This window comes from Equus asinus, chromosome 6, assembly GCF_041296235.1.
Source record: "Equus asinus isolate D_3611 breed Donkey chromosome 6, EquAss-T2T_v2, whole genome shotgun sequence".
Taxonomy (NCBI): Eukaryota; Metazoa; Chordata; class Mammalia; order Perissodactyla; family Equidae; genus Equus; species Equus asinus.
This window is the reverse complement of record NC_091795.1, coordinates 76,003,304-76,027,173: the sequence shown is the minus strand read 5'-3', so window position 1 is coordinate 76,027,173 and position 23,870 is coordinate 76,003,304.

Below are 23,870 nucleotides of genomic sequence, written 5' to 3'. Positions count from 1 at the left end.
TCTATGTAATTCACTTTTTTTCCTACCCTTGTTCTATGAAATTAAAAAATTTTCACTCACTTTATGCCAAACATCAGGAGATAAATTACTATGCCCCTTTAAAGGTTCTCAGCATTTCGTGTGGTCTGAATTATAAAAACAGAAGATGCAGGCTCCGAGCAAATATTGTTTGCTTTGTTGAGCTAGCTGAAGGGTTACATGTGGCATGACTCCCATCTGCTAAGGATCTCGGTTTTATTAAGGTTCACTTTTGTGCTTTTTATTTTTTTAACAACATATTGTTCCACCAGAAACAATAGGACATTAACTAGCATAGTCCCTGTGATTTGCTTGTTTGTTCTTTATCCCACTGGAGGTGTTCTTGAGCCCTGGAAAGATAGATCAACATTCACAGAAATAGACAGTGATGTGCAAAAATACAATGTAGTCCGTCCATTCCCTTCTACTAATTCTTTTCCTATGTGCCCATCATGCTTGTGATCATGTTGGTTTCTTCAATATCCCCTTCAAACATCCCCCAAGTGTTTCTCAAGTTTCTTTCCTCAATCACCTTTCTTTGTACCCATTCCTTGATGCAACCAGGCTTTCCCATACCTTCAACTATCGACTCTATATAAATAGTATTTGCCATCTCAAATCTTTATGGTGGACAGATGAAGGGAGAAAAGTAAGAAGGGAAGGAGGGAGAGAGAGGGAGGGACAATTTACTCCTAAAATCTTTTGTCCTGGCTTCTCCCGCAAGTTCCAGATCCCCTTTTCCAACCCCATCCTGGACATGCCCACCAGAATAACCCACCCACACGTCAAACACTCAAATGGATGTTGGAACCACCTATTTTCAAAAAGGAAAAAGTTTTATTGAGGTATAATTGATATAAAATAAACTGCATACATTTTAAGCATACAATGTAAGTTTTGACATGCATATACCTATGAAACCATCGCTATAATCAAGATAGTAAACATATGGATGACCCCTCAAAGTTTCTTCATGTCCCTTTATAATCCCTTCCTTTCCCATTCTTCTCTGCTCCTTCACCCCTGTCTGCCCCTCCCCTTTTCAAACAAGCTGATCTGCTTCCTGTCACTATAGACTTGCTTGCATCCTCTAGAGTTTTCTATGAATGGAAACATATAGTATATATTCATTTTAGACTGGCCTATTTCACTTAGCATAATTAGGAGTCATCCTTGTTGTTGATTACTTCCACACTTCATTCCTTTTTATTGCTGAGTAGTATTGTATTATATAGAAATACTATCATGTGTTTATCCATTCACCTATTGATGGAGATCTGGGTTGCTTACTGTTTGGGGCTGTAAATAAAGGTGTTATGAACATTTGTATACAAATCTTTATATGGACATATATTGCCTTTTCTCTTGGGTAAATAAATATCTAGGAGTGGAATGGCTGGATGATGTAGCCGATGTATATTTAACATTTTAAGTAACTGCCAAACTGGTTTCCAAACTGACTGCACCATTTTACATTCCCACCAGCAGTATTTGAGAGTTCCAGTTCCTCCACATCTTCTCCAATTCTTGGTATGATCAATCTTTTTAATTTCAGTCATTTTGATAGGTATGTAGCGCTATCTCAACATAGTTTTTAATTTGCATTTCTCTAATAAGTAATGCTATTAAGCATCTTTTCATGTAATTATTTTCCATATAAATATCTTCTTTGGCAAAGGAGCTATTCAAATTTTTTGCCTATTTTTAATGGGTGATTTGTTTTCTTATTGTTGAGTTTTGAGTGTTCTTTATATATTCTACAATCAAGTCCTTTATCAAATACATGCCTTCCAAAGGTTTTTTCCCAGTCTGTGGCTTGTCTTCTCATTCTCTCCTAACAGTGTCTTCTGAAGAACAGAAGTTTTAAATTTCGATGAAGTCTAATTTATCAATTTGTCCTTTTATTGATTGTGATTTTGGTGTCTTTTCTAAGAAATATTGCCTAACTCAAGGTCACAAATATTTTCTCCCATGTTTTCTTCTAGAAGTTTTATAGTTTTAGGTTTTACATTTAGGTACATGGTCCATTTTGAGTTAGTTCTTGTAAATGGTGCACAGTATGGACCCAAGTTCTTTTTTTTTTTTTTTTTGGTATAGATATCCAATTATTCCAGCACCATTTTTTTTAATTGAAGTAACATTGGTTTATAACATTATATAAATTTCAAGTGTACTTCATTATATTTCTATTTCCATATAGATTACATATGTTCCCCACTCAAAAACTAATTATCATCCATCACCATACACATGTGCTTAATCACCCCTTTCACCCACCTCCTTCCTCCCTTCCCCTCTGATAACCACCAATCTGATCTCTGTATCTATGCGTTTGTTTGTTATTGTTGTTGTTTTTATCTTCTATGAGTGAGATCACATGGTATTTGACTTTCTCCCTCCGACTCATTTCACTTAGCGTAATACCCCCGAGGTCCACCATGTTGTCGCAAATGGCAAGATTTCATCTTTTTTATGGCTAAGTAGTATCCCATTGTGTATTTATACCACATCTTCTTTATCCATTCGTCCCTTGATGGGCACTTAGGTTGTTTTCAAGTCTGCTATTGTGAATAATGCCACAGTGAACATAGGGGCAGCACCATTTGTTGAAAAAGTTATCCTTTCTCCATTGCATTGTCTTTGCACTGATGTAAAAAAAAAAAAAACCAATTATCCACTTATCGATGGGTCTATTTCAGAATTCTGTATTTTATTCCTTTGATGTAACTGTCTATCTTCAAGCCAATACCACATTGTTTTGATTACTATAGCTTAATAATAGTGTTTAAAATCAGGTAATATAGCTCTCCAGCTTTCTTTCTCTTATTTTAAAGTTGTTTTGGTTATTCTAGGTCCTTTGCATTCCCACATGAACATTAGAATCAGCTTGCCAATTTCTACCCAAATCAGTCTACTGAGATTTTGATTGGGATTGTGTTGAATCTATAGATCAATTTGAGAAGAACTGACATCTTAACAGTGCTGAGTCTCCCGGCTCATGCACAAGGTAAATCTCTCCATTTATTGACATTTTCTTTATTTCTGTCAACAATATTTAGTAGTTTCCAGTGTACAGGTTTTTCACATCTGTGGTCAGATTTATCCTTAAGTATTTTGTATTTGTTGATGTTACTGTAAATTGTATTTTTTTTTATTTCAATGACCGATTGTTTGCTGCTTGGTATATGGAAACACAATTTCCTGCTGTGAGGATTTAATGTATTTTAAATATTCAACATGTATTAAAATTTTTAAAAGTCTAGCATGTAGCAAGGATATATAAGTGTTTTACAAGCATCAAAAATATCTGATAATGAATTAAATGGATCATATGTGTGTAGCAGGTGTGAGGGAGAGCAAAGTGTCAAAAATAATTGATAACTACCAGTGAAATTTCACAAGGTTGTAAACTATCATAATCTTAATTTTAAAAAATTAAAAAATAAATAAATAAATGATAACAGATTTCTAATTGGGATGACTTAGGTGGCAGTGATCTTGTTAACAAAAATGGTGAAAACAAGAGGATAAATGCACTTCAAGGGGAAGACAGTAAGTTTAGTTTTGGACATATTGATTTTGGTAATGCCTCTTTGAAATCAAGATAGAAAAATCTAGCAAGTAGTTAGAAACTAGACTATGTTTCTTTGCTTCTGTTAGGCTTCAAGGAAGGAAACTGGGTAATCTTACTCTTCACTGCCAGGGAACTTTAGGGAAATTCAAGGGAAGTTGAGTGGTAGAGTGTCCGTCACTTTCCAAACTTATTCCATCCCTTAGTGGGGAAGAGAATCTTACAAAGCTGGTGCTCAGAGACATTCATTGGAAAACACCATTCTAAGTGACAGAGTTATGGTATCACATCATGTATCAGCTGCCTGAAAGCCCCCAAGTCTTACACTTGTTTGACTCATCTTATCTTCCAAGATTTAAGTAAATTGGTTCAAACCTCTATTCCACATACATCAGGAAACCTGGCATCCCTTCTAGTATCTCTGAGTGCCTGATGGGGGCTACATTTCAACTCTGAGTTCTCATTTCCATAAATTCTTGATATGTGTTCTGTATTTCACTTTCTTCCTTATATTAAGCTGATGGACCCTTCTTAATCCCCTTTCTCTTTGGAACACTACTGACTCAAGGCTGAGGCTCTGGGGCAGTAGAGAGGGGTTGCACCTCAATGTGGCACAGCCAACAAAAAACTGAGGATTAGACATCCCTTTATTTTTTTCCTGAGGAAGATTAGCCCTGAGCTAATGTCTGTGCCAATCTTCCTCCACTTTATATGTGGGTCCCTGCCACAACATGGCTGACAAATGGTGTAGGTCCATGCCTGGGATCCGAACCCAGGCCACTAGAGTGGAGCACACCAAAATTGACCACTATACCATGGGGCCAGCCCTAACATCCCTGTTATTTTAAAAGATCTCAACCATTCCTGCTTCCAGGAAACTTTCACTGGTTGTCTCTTGTATTTAAGCTCTACCTTCTCATCTTCCTGGGCCCCTTTGTCTCTTCTTTGATGCATCTCCTCTCCTGGCTCACCCCAACCCCAACTATCCCTCTATCTGACTTATAACCTACCGAGGGCTTGTCCTGAGGATCAGTCTTTCCACAATCATAACAGCTAATCATAGGCAGTTTGTGCTGGTTCTCTCCCCTAAGCAGAACTCTGCCACAAGCACCTAATTCTACAGGCCATTTTTGCCCCTGTTACAATTTGAAGGGTACTATAGCAACACTGCTCTGATCCTCTTCCATTCTGATGTCTCTCTCTATGGATCCATAATGTTGCCTGTCTTCTCACATTCAACTTTCCCTCAGAAACTGATGAGGTCAGTTGGTCACTATCTTATTTGGTGAGTCGCTATTGCATGTCTTTTCCTCAAACACTTAATCCTCATTCAATCATCCTGGCCAAGGTCAAAACTCATAATGCTGCAATCCATAAAGAACTTCCCATTTTGCTCAGAAGAAGGAAGGAAGAAAGGGAAGAGCCAGAAAGTTTAATAGAAACATAGAATTATGCTGTTGGTTGGCACATTTAGTATAAGTTAGTGCCCAGTCACCTTTAAGAGAAAGGCAATGACAGAGAGGTCAAGTGACACATTCCAGGTAACACACGGATTGACAGAGTATTGACCAGGATCAGAGTCTCTTCACTCCAAATTCACTTACAATATTGGCTTCCACTTGATAAACCAGCAACTTTCAAATTCTTTTGCCACAATTCATAGTAAGAAACACATTTTATATTAGAACATAGTATACACGCACACATACATATTCCTGTAATTAATAATAACAAAAATTTATACAGATATTACTATGTATGTTCATATATGTGTGTATGTGTGTAGATACAGATAAAGATATATGAATATCTGTGTGTATATCTGAATGTGTGTGTGGATAGACAGATACATAGATAGACAAGGCCTTATAAATTTTAAGCTGTTTACATATGTTAACTCACTTAATCCTCATAACAGTCCTGTGAGGTAAGTACTTTTATTATCTTCATTTTACAGATGAGTAAACTGAGGCACATAGAAACTGAGGCAGCATGGCTCTAGTGTCCATGCCCTTAATCACTACACATATTATCTTTCTTATGTGTTACACATGTAGAAATATATTTATGTATGCACATAAGTGTGTGTAATGTTTCATGAAATAATACTTAATCTTACTTCATGTGATGCACTCTCATTTTTCAAAAATTTTTTCAAATTGACTGCAAACCACTAAATTGATTTACAACCCACAATTTTAAAATGTTTGAAAAACACTGCTAAACCAGGCTAAATTTCCTTTTCAGATTTTCCTTTTAGAAAAGAAGGAAGCTAACTTCAAAGAGAAGCATAAATTGATCATTAAGTAAAAGTGGGAAAGCTCCAAGTTTATGCCTCATAGGCACACAGTTATAATATCTATCACTTGGGAGAGAAAAGAGATGGAGAAATTACTCTTGCACGGTATTAGTGAGTAAACACCCCTGAAAGTCAGACGTGGAGAAACAACTCCCTAAACCTCCAGCTCCCCATTATAGTACAGATATCACATTTATTAGTACATATGTGAACAATTTTTAAATCAATTCCACCTGCAAGAAATTAATTAAATTCAACAAATTTTTGGCATGTTAATAAAAATAGTGTTAACACCTCTTTAGTTCTTACTACGTGTCAAGATTGTTCTAAGCACTTTACCTGTGTATTAACTAACTTGTTAAGCCTCACTATCCTATAAGGTGAGCACTATTATTAAACCAGTTACAGATGAGGACACTTAAGACCTGCCTATGATCACACAGCTAGTAAGTGTGGAGCTGGGTTTCAACTTAGCCTGAATCCAGAGGCTGTGTTCTTTCAACCACCATTCTATGCCGTCTCCCACTTAATCTTTAAGCCATTGTGCTGGGTACTACATGGCAATCTCCAAAGCAAAATAATTGATAATATCCTATAAAAATTGATTATGTAGTCCTAGGCCTTTTATAAGTATGCTGAGAGATAGCTCAATGCTCAGTCAAAATCATGTATTAATTCATCACTTAATAGGCAATAATACTATGTTTCCAAGGGAAGTGAATTCTTGCTTACCTAATTCCATTGTTATTATAATACTCTTATCTTTAATGTTTTCATATTGCTATGGTATTATATTATTATTGAAAATTTACATTTATAATTCATATTAGTCTGATTTAATCCATGATTACAGTATGAACTCATTAAGTAGATTTTTTTGGAATAAATATCTCTTGATGTTATGATATCTATACCATCACATATCTACTACTACCACTAAGATTAGCAATTAAATTTTCCCATGAGGGGATAGTGTATGTGTATGTATATCAATGCATGTATGTATGTAAGTATATATTTCTCTGCTTATATACACATGCACACCACACACCCACACCCACACACACAGTCCAATAATCTCACAGAGTTTCTTTCAAGTTTTTAATATTTACTCTATTTCCCATTTACTCTGCTGTCAGAAATTGTTGTCTCAATATTAAAAAAGGTTAAGGACAGAGGAATGAAATATTTTAAGGGGCAAATTTTAAACTAGGAAAGAAGTAGTGGGAGGCAGTCTTAGTTGCCTATTTAGTTAACCAGTTGAGATCTGGTCTTGTCCTTGGCCAAGAGATTTTCATAAAAGCAACCAAATTATAACAGCCCAAAAAGAGTTCATACTAGTTAACATTATCTTTCTGATACTCCTCTTCAGTTCCCTAGATGCAGCAAATCCACCCAACAGGCACTAATAGAGCAGTTACTACTATTGGTTACGTCATTGAAGTAAAATGGTTTACAAATAGGATTTGGAGTCAGGGCACCTGGGTTTGAATTCAGTTCTGTCACTTATTGAATAGTCAAGAGCAACTCAGTTAATCTTACTTGTAGCCTGTTTTCTTATTTCCCCTGACTTTGTCTTTTACCATTCTTCCATTGCTCACTTCACTCCAGTCACATCTCCTCTCCTCTAATTCTTTTTATTATAGTTCTTGAACACTCCAAGAAGCATTCCCTTTTCTAGGCCTTTACATTTACTGTTTCCCCTGCCTGGAATATTCTTCCCCTGGAATCCTTTGCCCAAATGTCATCTCAACAGAAAGGTTTTTCCTGATTATTCTAAATAAAGTAGCATACATGGGCATTTCCCATATTTCCTGTCCCTTTTACCCTGCTTAACTTCTCTGCATAGAATTGACATAAATCTATACGTATTTGTTTATTGTCTGTCTCTTCCCACTAGTACATAAGCTCCATCAGAATGAGGCCTTGTATGGTTCACTATGTACCCACAATGCCTGTCACACAGTAGGGCATTAATAAATACTCATTGAATGAACGTATTGAATTGGTGAATGACAACACATTTCCTGTCTAGTTCATAGAGTTGTAAAAATCAAATGATTATGTGAAAGCACTTGTAGAGTGCTACACAAATGAGATAGTCTTCTATAGTGGAGAGAGGATTAAATGATATTTACATAGCTGTGGGTTGTTTTCACAATGCCAAATAACAAATGCCAACTCAAAACATCCAGAAGAAATTAGCTGTATCTCTCATATTTAAGCCATAATAAAGAAGCTCTGACTAGGAAATCACATCTGAATATTTTGAGAACATTTTTTTATTTACCATATCAAGAACAAGTTGTTTATCTAGCTAGCTAGTTTTTAGGTCTTTAGAAAGTAAATGTTTCAAAATTATCTGTTTCCTATTCCAGAGCAACTGCAAATCAAAGTAACATTTTATGTCAATTACAGCTCAAAATATTGAGAACAAAGATATCTAACTAATTTCTAGATTTAAAGAGCCAAAACTCATCCAATTTAATTTTTTATATTAGTGTGTAATTTCCACCACTCCTACTCTTACTTTAAAAGATTTATAGAAGCAGTAAAAGTTCTGGACAACATAATTTTCTATGAGGGGCATTAACAACTTTAAACCTTATCTTTCGATTTATTTCAGCTACTTATTGATTCCAGCCTTGTGGCAAGTAATTGAACGATCTAAGGATACTTTGTCTTTTTAAGAATAAGAACTATTTTTCATTTCCTCTGGAGCTTTGAGGTCATTGGCTGGGAAAGAAAAAGAACTGATGATGGGACAGAAGTCCCTCCCATTTCCTCTACTGCCAGAACTTTTTATCTGAATATTAAAGGTTAAGGAGAGCTGTATGAAGTCTTTATTTCTGTACTTTTTGGTGAGCTTTTAAAATTAATTTATTTCAGGACAAAGGGAACAAAACAGTTGAAGTATAAAGTGAAATCTTCTTATAAAGTATTCCAGTAAAGTACATGGAAACATTGCTCTGTGTCCACCAATTTCTAGCTATTAGACTTTGGTTTTGACTGACAATTGACTCTTAGAGAAATTGCTAGCAAGAGAATATTCTTGTGTAATTTGTGTTGAAAAGAAAATAAGATTAGCAAAGTGAATATGAAGTATAACCTTCTATTTTGAATAAAGCAATGGCTCCGGGATTATTAAGGCTAAAAGATAACACATGTAAGTTTATGAGTCAATGAAAAATTTTAACGTTTTATTTATTAATAGAAGACAATCATGAGTTTGTAAATATATATATATATATATATATATATATATATATATATATATATATATCCACAACCATATGTTCTTGTACAATCTGTAAAGTTAGGTAAATATGAGTAACTTGGAAAAGTTAGAAATAAACTAAACTAATGGTAAATGTTAAATACTTATCAATTGTGTTCTGTTTCCAGCCCTATGGTACCAATGAAGGTTAGAGAAGACTTTCTTTGTATTGGATATTTTTTTAAATGCTGTAAAATACATATAATGCATGGCCGAGCTGAAAGCAGAGTGACAGAATATTGAAAAGGCAGAAATAACAACACAGTGAGGGAAATCTAGAATCTTACTTATCCTGCAAAAGCAGCTGGTACAGCCTTCCAATTTCAGCCCTGAATATAAAGTTTCTAAATCTGCACTCTTATTTTTAGTGGAGTCTTCCAAGGAGAAGACTAAAGTAGGAGAGAAGAAGTGGAGGTAGTCTTAGTTGCCTGTACAGGTCCGGTCTTGTCCTTGACCAAAAGATTTTCATAAATGCAACCAAATTATGGCAGCCCCAAAGAGATTATGCAAATTAACATTGTGTCTTAGTTGGTTCAGGCTGTTATAACAAGATAACAAACTAGGTACCTTAAAAAACAAAGATTTATTTCTCACAGTTCTGGAGGCTGGGAAGTCCAAGATCAAGGTATTATGAGATCTGCTGTCTAGCGAGGCCCTGCTTCCTTCTTTGCAGATGACTGTGCTTGTTGTATCCTCACATAGCACGGAGAGCAGAGAGAGAAGGCAAGCTCTCACATCTCTTCTTATAAGGACACCAATCCCATTCATGAGGACTTAAGCAACTCCCAAAGGTCCCACCTCCTAATGCCATCACATTGGGAGTTAGAATTTTAACATATGAATGAGCAGGTGGAAGGGGGACATAAATACTCAGTCCATAGTACCTGATCTTTCTGATACTCCTCTTCAGTTCCCCAGGTGCACTGAATCTATTCAATAGTTACTGATAGAACTGCTCCTACTATCGGTATGTTATTGAAATAAAACTAAAATTTACCTTTTAACTTTCTTATATGACCTGTAATTAAACTTTTGTAATTAAACTTTAAAAGAACCTGTCAAGAAGAAGGTTCTGGGAAGATAAGGGCACAGGAAGCACCAGGAATCTGTTTCCCCCTCTAGACAAAAATTGCAATGGCAAAATCTGTCTGCTGTAACTATTTCAGAACTCTGAAGTCAGTTGAAGACTTGAAAATTCCAGGGCAAGACTTGGATGGTAAATTGTGGTTAATTTCTGTCAATTTTAGTTCTTAGTACAGTAGCAGCAACCCATTCTGCACACCCTAGCCACATGGCAGGTAGCTGTCCATATATTCCTGGAGCAGCTTGCAGACAAGCATGCAGGTGCCACTGTGGGCAAAGAGGACCCTGTTCTGCAAATATTTGGAATCTGTGCTCTGATCACTGATTGCTGTTTATGATTACAAAGGTGCAAAGAGAAGGACAGAACATTGTTGTTGCACCTCTTCACTGTTTAAGACCCTCCCCTTCCTGCTGAAGTAGCTTCAAGGGGATTTTTTTTAAATAGCACTCTTTTTTCTTTCCTCATTTGTCATTATTTCCCTTTTCAGGAGCCAGGCATTAAGAACTAGACCATTCAAAAACAACTGCATATACCAGAAAAATTAGAAAATAACCACACTTGCCCAGGAAAAGGCTCAGAAAAGATCTGAGAAGAACTGAAGTTAACACCTAAGGCTGACTCTAGGCACAGAGAGAGCCTAAAAATATATAAATAAATAAACAAAAATGTCAAACCTTGAGGGAGGGGGAGAATCTGATTTCCAGAGTTACCATATTATTAGAGTCAAATGGCCAGGTTACAACAAAATATCACAAGTCGTACAAAGAAATAGGAAAATGTGGCCCATTCAAAGAAAAAATATAAAGCAATAGAAAATGTCCCTGAAAAAGACCTAATAGCAGACATACTAGACAAAGACTTTAAAGTAACTGTCATAAACATGCTCAAAGAACTGAAATAAGATGTGGGAAAAGTCAAGAAAATGATGTGTAAATTAAATGGAAATATCATTAAAGAAAAATAAAACCTGAAAAGAAATCACAAAGAAATTCTGGAGCTGAAAAGTATAACTGAAATGAAAACTTTACTAGAGGGATTCAAAGGCAGATTTGAGAAGACAAAAGAACCAGTGAACTTGAAGATATGACAATGGAAATTATTTAGTCTGAGGAATAGAAAGAAAAAAGATTGAAGAAAAGTGAACAGAACCTAAGGGGTGTATGGGACACCATCAAGCAAACCAGCCAACATATACATCATGGGAGTCCCAGAAGGAGAAAGAAAGAGAAAGGGATGGACAGAATATATGAAGAAATAGCAGCTGATGGGGCTGGCCCCGTGGCCGAGTGGTTAAGTTCACGCGCTCCGCTGCAGGCGGCCCAGTGTTTCGTTAGTTCGAATCCTGGGCGCGGACATGGCACTGCTCATCAGACCACGCTGAGGCAGCGTCCCACATGCCACAGCTAGAAGAACCCACAACGAAGAATACACAACTATGTACCAGGGGGCTTTGGGGAGAAAAAGGAAAAAAATAAAAATCTTTAAAAAAAGAAATAGCAGCTGAAAACTTCCCAAATTTGACGAAAGACATGAATATAAACATCAAAGGAGCTCAATAAACTCAAAGAAAACTGAACTCAAAGAGACCCACACCTACCAACATTATAATCAAACTTTCAAAAACAAAGACAAACACTGAACCTTAAAAGCAGCAAAAGAGACATAAATAATAAGGTACAAGGAATCCTCAATAAGAATATCAGCAGATTTTTGACCAGAAACTTTGGAGGCCAGGAAACAGTAGCTGATATGTTCAAAGTGATAAAAGATTCTTTTCAACCAAGAATAATATAATAGGCAAAACTGTCCTTAAAAGCTCAGGGGCAAATTAAGACATTCCTAGATAAACAAAAGCTGAGGAAGTATGTGACCACTAGATCTCCCTGCAGGAATATTCAAGAGAGTTCTCCAAGGTGAAATGAAAGGACATTAGACAGTAACTCAAAGCCACATGGAGAAATAAAGATCTCAATAAAAGTAAGTACATGAGCAATAATAAAAGTTAACATTATTTTAACATTGGTTTGTAACTCCATATTTCTTTTCCATGTAATTTAAGAGACTAACGCATTTAAAAGAATTTTCCGTTTATGTTTTGTGGTTAAAAAAAAAAAAAGCCTAAGGATGTAATTTTAACATTAACAATTGAAAGGAGTAGGAAACAGAGCTGTAAAGGATCAGAGTTTTGTATGTTATTGAAGCTAAGCTAGTATAAATTCAAATCAGAGTATTATAACTTAGGATGCTAAATGTAATCCCATGATAACCACAAAAAAAATCTATAGAATATACACAAAAGGAAATGAGAAAGAAATTTAAACATTTCACTACTAAAGATCAACAGTAATGCAGGAAATGAGGGACAAAAAATATAGAAGGCATATAGAAAACAAGTAACACAATGACAGAAGTTCCTCCTTATCATTAATTACCTTAAATGTAAATAGTAATAAACTCTCCAATAAAAAACAGAGAATGCAAAATGGATAAAAATACAGAATCTAACTATATGCTATAGTTAGACTCACTTGAGATCCAAGATGCAAACAGGTTGAAAGCGAAAGGATGGAAAGCAACATTCTATGTGAATAGTAAGAAAGCAGCGGTGGCTATACTAATATTAGACATAATAGACTTTAAATCAAAAAAGATTACAATAGACAAAGAAGGACATCATATATTACAAAAATGTCAATACAAAGAAGACATAGGAATTAAAAACACTTGTGTACCTAATAAGAGACCATCAAACTATATGAAGGGGTACATGTGTAAAATGACAGATGGAAACTAGACTTTTGATAGTGGACAGAAGGCAGTCTATACAAAAGTTGAAGTATAATGATATACAACTGAAATTTATCTAATGTTATAAGTCAATGTTACCTCAAGAAAAAGATAGAAAATGAATGTTCCCATCTAGGCACTTTAGGGATATAGGAAGAGGGCAATGTTTAATCAAAAGGTTGAGCATCCAATGGTGGAATTCCAAGTATCAGATGGCAGAAGTGTTATGGACTGAATGTTGGTGTCCCCACTGCCCCCCCCAAATTCATATATTGAAGCTGTACCCCCCACAAGTGATGGTATTGGGAAGCAGGGCCTTTGGGAAGTAATGAAAGTTAGATGTGGTCATAAGGGTGAGGTCCTCATGATGAAGTTAATGTCCTATGAGAAAAAACAATGGAGAAGGCAGTTGTCTGCAAGCCATAAAGAATGTTCTCACCAGAACCCAACAAAGCTGGTATCCTTATCTCCAAGGTCCAGCCTCCAGAACTGTGAGAAATAAACTTATGTTGTTTAAGTGAAATATATATACATATACATATGAAGTAAAACTAACAGAATTGAAGGGAAAAATAGATCTACAATAATAGTTGGAGAATTTAATACCCCCACTCAAAATAATAGATAAAACAGCCAAACAGAAGATAAGTAAAGACATAGAGGACTTAACACAATAAGCCAACTAGCCATTACAGACATATACAGAATACTCTACCCAACAACATAATATATTTTCTTCTCAAGTACACATGGAACATTTTCCAGGATAGAAAATATGTTAGGCCACATATTAAGTCTCAACAGACTTTAAAAGATAGTATCTTACAAAGTATCTTCTCTGACCACAACAGGATGAAATTAGAAATCATTAACAAAAAGAACTAGAAAATTCACAAAATTATGGAAATTACACAACATGCTTTTAAACAACCAATAAATCAAAGAAGAAATCACAAGGGAAATTGAAAAATAAGTAGAGACAAATGAAAATGAAAACACAATATATCAAAACTCATGGAATGCATCAAAGTTGGAGCTAAGGAGGAAAGCTAAAGCTATAACCACTTACATTAAAAAGACAAGAAAGATCTCCAATCAACAACAAAACAACTTTACAATTTAAGGTACAAGAAGAAGAAACTAAACCCAAAGCTAGCAGAAGGAAAGATATAATAAAGATTAGAGCAAAGACAAAAAAAATTGAGCACAGAAAAACAATAGAGAAAATCAAAGACATCAGAAGTTAGTTCTTTGAAAAGATCAACAAAATTGACAAACCAAGGGCTGCATGGACAAAGATAAAAAGAGAGAAGACTCAAATTACTAAAATCAAATGAAAGTAGGGACATTACTACCAATTCTACAGCAATAAAAATGATTATAGGCAGTTTTGGTTCAAGATGGTGATGTAGGAAGATTCTGAACTCACCTCCTCCCAGGGATACACCTAATTTACACCTACATAAGGAATAATTTCCTCTGGAAAAAAATTTAAAACTAGCTGAGCAACTGTTACACATCAGGTAAACAAGAAAAGACATCAAAGCAGGTTGCCAGGATCTCCTGGCAAGAAATTGGTAAACTCAACTGGTGTCCTGATTTTTGTGACTGCTGGCCAAGAGACACCTCTAGACTGCCTGGCTCTGGTAGCCAGCAGGACATACATTTGCAGTCCCACAGGAGTGTATATATTTGCATACTTTAAAAGCTGCTACCTGAGGTCTGGATTCCAATCAGCCTGAATCTAGATACTGACTGAGATCCTCCTGTTTGGGCCACTGACAGGTCTTGACACACCCTCAACTACTGGGAGGCACTAAAAATAAAAAGGCTCTTGGACAATCACAAAGATTTGAAAGACAGCCAAGAGCTAGAGCAGGGTTGAATGGTAAAAGTTCATCTCCTACAAAAGGCCACTATGTCAAGACTGGAAAAGAAGACTACCTTATCCAATGCATAGAAACTAAGAGAGAGGGTCAAGCAAAATGAAGAAATAAAGGACAATGTTCCAAATCAAAAAAGAAAACAAAAATCTCAAAAAATGTCCTTAGTGAAATGGAGATAAGTGAATTACCTGACAGAGTACAAAATAATGGTCACAAAGATGCTAACCAAGTTCAAGAATGATCAACAAGGTGAGAACTTCAACAAAGAGAGAAAATATGAGAAAGTACCAATTAGAAGTTATAGAGCTGAAGAATACAATAACTGAACTGAAAACTACACCAGAGGGGCTCAACAATAGACTTGATGAAGCAGAAGAAAGGATCCATGAACTCAAAGACAGGGCAGTGGATCTCACCCAATCACTGCAGTAAAAATAAAAGAGTAAAAAAAAAAAAGTGAAGATAGCTTAAGGCACTTATGGGACAATATCAAGTGGGCCAATATTTGCATTATAGGGGTCCCAGAAGGAGAAGAGAGAAGGGCAGAAAACTTATTTGAAGAAATATTGGTGGAAAACTTCCCTTGAGGAAGGAAAGAGACATCCAGATCCAGAAAGACTAGAGAGTTCCAAATAAGATGAACCCAGAGACCCACATCAAGACACATTATAAGTGACTGCATCAAGAAGAAATAACGCTTATAAATATCTATGCACCCAACACAGGAGCACCAAGATTCATAAGGCAACTATTAACAGACCTAAAGGAAGATGTTAAAAACAACACAATAATAGTAGGGGACCTCAACACCCCACTCACATCAATGGACAGATCATCCAGACAGAAAATCAACAAGGAAATAGTGGAGCTGAATGAAAAACTAAAACAATTGGACTTAATATACATATATAGATCACTCCACCCTGAAAGAGCTGAATACACATTATTCTCAAGTGCACATGGAACATTCTCTAGGATAGACCATATGTTGGTAAACAAGGCAAGCCTCTACAAATTTAAAAAAATTGAAATAATAACAAGCATCTTCTCAGATCATAGTGCTATAAGGCTAGAAATTAATTACAAGAAAAAAGCTGAGAAAGGCACAAAGATGTGGAGACTAAACAACACACTACTGAACAAGCAATGGATCATTGAAGAAATTAAAGAAGAAATAAAAAAATACTTGGAAACAAGTGAAAATGATAGCATGCCATACCAACTCATAGGGGATACAGCAAAAGCTGTATTAAGAGGAAAATTCATCACAATACAGGCACATCTTAACAAACAAGAAAAATCCCAAATAAGCAACCTTAAAGCACAACTAACTGAACTAGAGAAAAAAGAACAAATGAAGCCCAAAGTCAGCAGAAGGAGAGAAATAATAAAAATCAGAGCAGAAATAAATACAATTGAAACCAAAAAGGCAGTAGAAAGGATCAATGAGACAAAGACCTGGTTTTTTGAGAAGATAAATAAAATTGACAAACCACTAGCCAGACTTACAAAGAAAAAAAGGGAGACAGCTCAAACAAACAAAATCAGAAATGAGCGAGGAGAAATAACAACAGACTCTGCAGAAATACAACAGATTATAAGAGAATACTACAAAAAACTATATGCCAACAGAATGGATAAGCTAGAGGAAATGGATAAATTCTTGGACTCCTACAATCTCCCAAAGCTCACTCAAGAAGAGGCAGACAATTTGAACAGACCAATCACAAGGAAAGAGATTGAAACAGCAATCAAAAACATCCCAAAGAATAAAACCCCAGGACAAGATGGCTTTCCTGGGGAATTCTACCAAACTTTCAGAGAGGATTTAATACCTATCCTTTTCAAGCTATTCCAAAAAATTAGGGATGATGGAACACTTCCTAACACATCCTATGAGGCCAACATCACACTGATCCCAAAACCTGACAAGGACACCACGAAAAAAGAGAACTACAGGCCAATATCACTGATGAACATAGATGCAAAAATTCTAAACAAAATTTTGGCAACCAGAATTCAGCAATTCATCAAAAGAATCATACATCAGGATCAGGTGGGATTCATACCAGGGACACAGGGATGGTTCAACATCCGCAAATCAATCAACGTGATACACCACATCAACAAACTGAGGAATAAAAACCACATGATCATCTCAATAGATGCAGAGAAGGCATTTGACAAGATCCAACAGCCATTTATGATAAAAACTCTGAACAAAATGGGCATAGAAGGAAACTACCTCAACATAATAATGGCCATATACGACAAACCCATAGCCAACATCATACTCAATGGGCAAAAACTGAACCCCATCCCCCTGAAAACAGGAACGAGACAAGGATGCCCTCTAACACCACTCTTATTTAACATAGTACTGGAGGTCCTGGCCAGAGCAATCAGGCAAGAAAAAGGAATAAAAGGAATCCAAATAGGGAGGGAAGAAGTGAAACTCTCACTGTTTGCAGACGACATGATCTTATATATAGAAAACCCCAAAGAATCCATTGGAAAACTGTTAGAAGTAATCAACAACTACAGCAAAGTTGCAGGGTATAAAATCAATTTGCATAAATCAGTAGCATTTCTATACTCCAGTAATGAACCAACAGAAAAAGAACTCAAGAATACAATACCATTCACAATCGCAACAAAAAGAATAAAATATCTTGGGGTAAACTTAACTAAGGAAGTGAAGGACCTATATAATGAAAATTACAAGGCCTTTCTGAGAGAATTGGATGACGACAGAAGGAGATGGAAAGACATTCCATGTACATGGATTAGAAGAATAAATATAGTTAAAATGTCCGTTCTACCTAAAGCAATCTACAGATTCAACCCCATCCCAATCAGAATCCCAATGACATTCTTTATAGAATTAGAACAAAGAATCCTAAAATTCATATGGGGCAACAAAAGACCCCGAATTGCTAAAGCAATCCTGAGAAAAAAGAACAAAACGGGAGGCATCACAATCCCTGACTTCAAAACATACTACAAAGCTACAGTAATCAAAACAGCATGGTACTGGTACAAAAACAGGTGCACAGATCAATGGAACAGACTTGAAAGCCCAGAAATAAAACCACACATCTATGGACAGCTTATCTTTGACAAAGGAGCTGAGGGCATACAATGGAGAAAAGAAAGTCTTTCAACAAATGGTGTTGGGAAAACTGGAAAGCCACATGTAAAAGAATGAAAATTGACCATTCTTTCTCACCATTCACCAAAATAAACTCAAAATGGATTAAAGACCTAAAGGTGAGACATGAAACCATAAGGCTTCTGGAAGAAAACGTAGGCAGTACACTCTTTGACATCAGTATTAAAAGGATCTTTTTGGACACCATGCCTTCTCAGAGAAGGGAAACAATAGAAAGAATAAACAAATGGGACTTCATCAGATTAAAGAGCTTCTTCAAGGCAAATGAAAACAGGATTGAAACAAAAAAACAACCCACTAACTGGGAAAAAATATTTGCAAGTCATATATCTGACAAGGCTTAATATCCATAATATATAAAGAACTCTTGCAACTCAACAACAAAACATCAAACAACCCAATCAAAAAATGGGCTGGAGACATGAACAGGCATTTCTCCAAAGAAGATATACTGATGGCCAATAGGCACATGAAAAGATGCTCATCATTGCTGATCATCAGGGAAATGCAAATCAAAACTACACTAAGATATCACCTTACACCCGTTAGAATGACAAAAATATCTAAAACTAATAGCAACAAATGTTGGAGAGGTTGTGGAGAAAAAGGAACCCTCAGACACTGCTGGTGGGAATGCAAACTGGTGCAGCCACTATGGAAAACAGTATGGAGAGTCCTCAAAAAATTAAAAATAGAACTACCATACGACCCAGCCATCCCACTACTGGGTATTTATCCAAAGAGCTTGAAGTCAGCAATCCCAAAAGTCCTATGCACCCCAATGTTTACTGCAGCACTGTTTACAATAGCCAAGACGTGGAAGCAACCTAAGTGTCCAGCAACAGACGAATGGATAAAGAAGATGTGGTACATATATACAATGGAATACTACTCAGCTGCAAAACAGAACAAAATCATTCCATTTGCAATAACATGGATGGACCTTGAGAGAATTATGTTAAGTGAAATAAGCCAGCGAGAGAAAGATAATCTGTGTATGACTCCACTCATATGAGGAATTTAAAATTATGGACTAAGAACAGTTTAGTGGATACCAGGGGAAAGGTGGGGTGGGGGGTGGGCACAAAGGGTGAAGTGGTGCACCTACAACATGACTGACAAACATTAATGTACAATTGAAATTTCACAAGATTGTAACCTATCAATAACTCAATAAAAGAAATTTAAAAAAAAGAAACCATAGCTAAATTGGAGTCAGGAAGGCTTGTAGGGGGAGCTCTCATACCCCATCACACATCATCAATTACACCAAACAGGAAGAGAGGAGGCCTCCATCTTCCACAGGAAGTACAACTACCTTACCACTGAGGGAAGACTTCTTTCCCCACCTGGCAACAGCTCAGCCAATGAGAAATGCCACAGTTCAGCCAATGAGAAGCCATTGCCATCCTGAACTGTTACTTTCCCCCCAAGGGATTTTCATTTAGCACAGCCCCTCTCGCTCCCCCTTTTTCTCTATAAAAGCAGCCTGGATTTGCCTGTGGTACACCATAGCATGTACATCCTGAATTGCAATTCTTTTGGCTATTCCCAGATAAACTCATTTGGAGATAACATAAGAGGCAAATTTGCTTTTTAAGTTGACACTTCCTTTGTCTTTCTCCTGAAGTGGTTAGCAAAATGCTCTGCCAGGATGCCCTTTGAAGACCTGGAGCAGATGGATAGATTTCCTCCTGGGCAGGAGGAAAGAAATGGTGATTTCTTCTTTCCCCCAACGGCAGAACCTGCCTGCCCCACCAGCCAGCCCTAGTCTGCCCTGCATCACAATTTGGAGTTTCTCTGAGTCCTATCATGATGCTTAAGGGCTCTTTTAACTACCTCTTCACTAGGGGAGGGGCAACCGGAATCCAAAGTCTCTCCATCTCTGCATTTGGCTCTCGTCACCCCATCCTGTCATCCACACCCTCAGCCCTTGGCAACCATGAATCTACTTCAGTCTCTTTGATTTACCTATTCTGGATATTTCTTATAAATGGAATCATATAATAATGCTCTTTTGGAACTCGCATCTTTCACTTAGTTTAATGTTTTCAAGGTTCATGCATTTTGTAGCATATTGCAAACTTTACTCCTTTTTACGGCCAAATAATATTCCACAGACTCATTTTTTTTTTAAGGGGCTGTGACTGACAAGAAGTGACTTGTTTTTCACAGGAATGGATCCTCATGAAGGCAAGGAATGGCAAAGATTGCCAGGAAACCACCAGAAGCCGGGAGAGAGGCATGGAGCAGATTCTCCCTCAGACCTGTGAAGGAGCCAGATCTGCTGACACCATGATCTTGGACTTCTGGCTTCCAGAACTGAGACAATACATTTCTGTTGTTCAAGCCATTCAGTTTAGGTACTTGGTTATGGCAGCCCTAGCAACTGATATACCATTCTGCTCATCAGTATTACAAAAAATTGCACTCACTTACCAATGTTATATTTTTAACTGCATCAATAAAAAACTTGTGGGGAAAAAAAGACACATTATAAGTGAAATGTCAAAAGTTAAAGAAAAGGAGAGAATCTTAAAGTCAGCAAGAGAAAAACAACTTGTGACATACAAGGGAATCCCCATAAGATTATCAGCAGGTCTTTCAGCAGAAATATTGCAGACCAGAAGCGAGGGACACAATATGTTCAAAGTGCTGAAAGGAAAAAAATTCCAACCAGGAATACTCTACCTGGCAAAGTTGACATTCAGAATTGAAGGACAGATAAAAGATTTTTCCAGACAAGCAAAAGTTAAAAGAGTTCATCATCACTAAACTGGCCATACAAGAAATAGTAAAGGGACTTCTCTAAGCTGAAAAGAAAGAGTGCTAATTAGTAACAGAAAAACACATGAAAGTGTAAATCTCACTGTTAAATGTAAAAATATAGTAAAATTTAGAATAGTCTGATGATGTAAATGTAGTGGATTAATCACTTATAAAGATAGTATGAAGGTTAAAAAACAAAAGTAGTAAAAATAACTGTAACCACAATAATTAGTTAAGGGATGCACAAGATAAAAAGATGTAAAATGTGACATCAAAACACAAAACATGGTCGGGGGAGAGTAAAAATGTAGAGCTTTAGATGCACTCAAACTTATCAACTTAAAATAGACTGTTATAGGTTATTATATGCATGCCTCACAGTAACGACAGAGCAAAAACTTTTAGTAGATATACAAAATGTAAAAAGAAAGGAATCTAAGCATATCACCAAAGAAAATCATCAAATCACAAAAGAAGAGAAGAAGAAAGGAACAAAGGAACTATAAAGAAGCCAGAAAATAATTAACAAAATGGCAATAAGTATATGCATATCAATAGTTACTTTAAATGTAAGTGGACTAAATTCACCAATCAAAAGACATAGAGTGGTGAATGGATTAAAAAAAAGAAGACCCATTTATATTCTACTTACAAGAGACTCACTTAAGATGTAAAGACATGGGGCTGGCCCTGTGGCTGAGTGATTAAGTTCATGTGCTCCACTTCAGTGGCCCAGGGTTTCATCGATTCTGATCCTGGGCAAGGACATGGCACCACTCATCAGGTCATGCTGAGAAAGCATCCCACATGCCTCAACTAGAAGGACCCACAACTATAATATGCAACTATGTACTGGGAGGATTTGGGGAGAAAAATCAGGGGAAAAAAAGATTGGCAACAGTTGTTAGCTCAGGTGCCAATCTTTAAAAAGAAAAGAAAAAATGTAAAGACACACAGACTGAAAGTGAAGGAATGGAAAAAGGCATTCCATGCAACAGGAAACCAAAAGAAAGCTGGGGTAGCTATCAGACAAAATAGGCTTTAAAATAAAGACTGTGGCAAAGCGGCAAAGAAAGTCATTACATAATGATAAAGGAGTCAATCCAACAAGAGGATACAACATTTGCAAATATTTATGCATGCAACATAGGAGGACCTAAATAAATAAAGCAAATATTAACAGACTTTAAGGGAGAAATAGACAGCAATACAATAATAGGAGGAGACTTTAATGCTTCACTTTCTTCAATGGATAGATTATCCAGACGGAAAATCAATAAGGAAACATCGGCCTTAAACAACACATTAGACCAGATGGATTTAACAGAGATACACAGAACATTCCATCCAAAAAAAACAGAATACACATTCTTCTCAAGTTCACATGGAACATTCTCCACAAATAAATCACGTTAGGCCACAAAAAAAGTCTTAATAAATGAAAGAAAATTTAAGTCATATCAAGCATCTTTTCCAACCGCAATGGTTATAAAACTGGAAATCAATTGCAGAAAGAAAACTATAAAATTCACAAATATGTAGAGATTAAACAAGATGCTACTGAATAATCACTGGGTCAAAGAAGAAATCAAAAGAGACATCAAAATATACCTCAAGACAAGTGAAAATGGAAATACAACATACCAAAACTTATGGGATGTAGCAAAAGCCATTCTAAAAGGGAAGTTCATAGAAATAAATGCCTACATCAAGAAACAAGAAAAATCTCAAAAAATCAACCTAACTTTACACCTCAAGGAACTAGAAAAATAACAAATAATGCCCAAAGTTAGTAGAAGAAAGGAAATAGCAAAGATCAGAACAGAAATAAATGAAATAGTGACTAAAAAAAACAGAAAAGATCAATGAAATTAAGAGCTGCCTCTTTGAAAAGATAAACACAATTGACAAACCTTTAGCTAGACTTACAAAGAAAAAAGGAGAGAGAACCCAAATAAAATCAGAAATGAAAGAGGAAACATTACAACTGATACCACAGAAATACAAAGGACCATAAGAGACTTCTATGAACAATTACATGCCAACAAGTTAGACAACTTAGAAGAAATGGATAAATTCCTAGAAACATACAACCTACAAAGACTGAATCATGAAGAAATAGAAATTCTGAACAGATGGATTATTAGTAAGGAGATTGAAACAGGAATCAAAAAACTCCAAACAAACAAAGGTTCAGGACCAGATAGATTTGGTAGACTGGTAAAGTCTACCAAACATTTAAAGAAGAATTTTTATCAATCCTCCTCAAACTCTTCCAAAAAACAGAAGAGGAGGAAACACTTCCAAACTCATTTTACAAGGCCAGCATTACCCTGATACCAAAACCAGACAAGGACACCACATGAAAAGATAATTACAGGCCAATATCCCTGATGAACATAGATACAAAAATCCTCAGCAAAATATTAGCAAACCTAATTCAACAATATATTAAAAGGATCATACATCATAATCAACTGGGATGTATTCCAGAGATGCAAGGATGGTTTAACATCAGCAAATCAAACAATGTGATACCATACTAAAAAAATGAAGGATAAAAATCATATGATCATATCAATAGGTGCAGAAAAAGCATTTGACAAAATGCAACATCATTTATCATAAAAACTCTCAACAGGTGGGTATAGCAGGAATGTACTTCAATACAATAAAGGCCATATATGACAAGCCCACAGCTAACATCATACTTAACAGTGAAAAGCTTTCAGCTTTTCCTCTAAGGTCAGGAACAAAACAAAAATGCCCACTCTTGCCGCTTTTATTCGGCATAGTATTGGAAGTCCATCAGAGCAATTAGGCAATAAAAAGAAATAAAAGGCATCCAAATTGGAAAGAAAGAACTAAAACTGCCACTATTTACAGATGACATGATATTACATACCATCATGAACTGCATAATGACACTTCAGTCAACAACAAATCTCATATGCCACTGTGGTTCCACAAGAATAGTACCATATAGCCTAGGTGCATACTAGGCTAT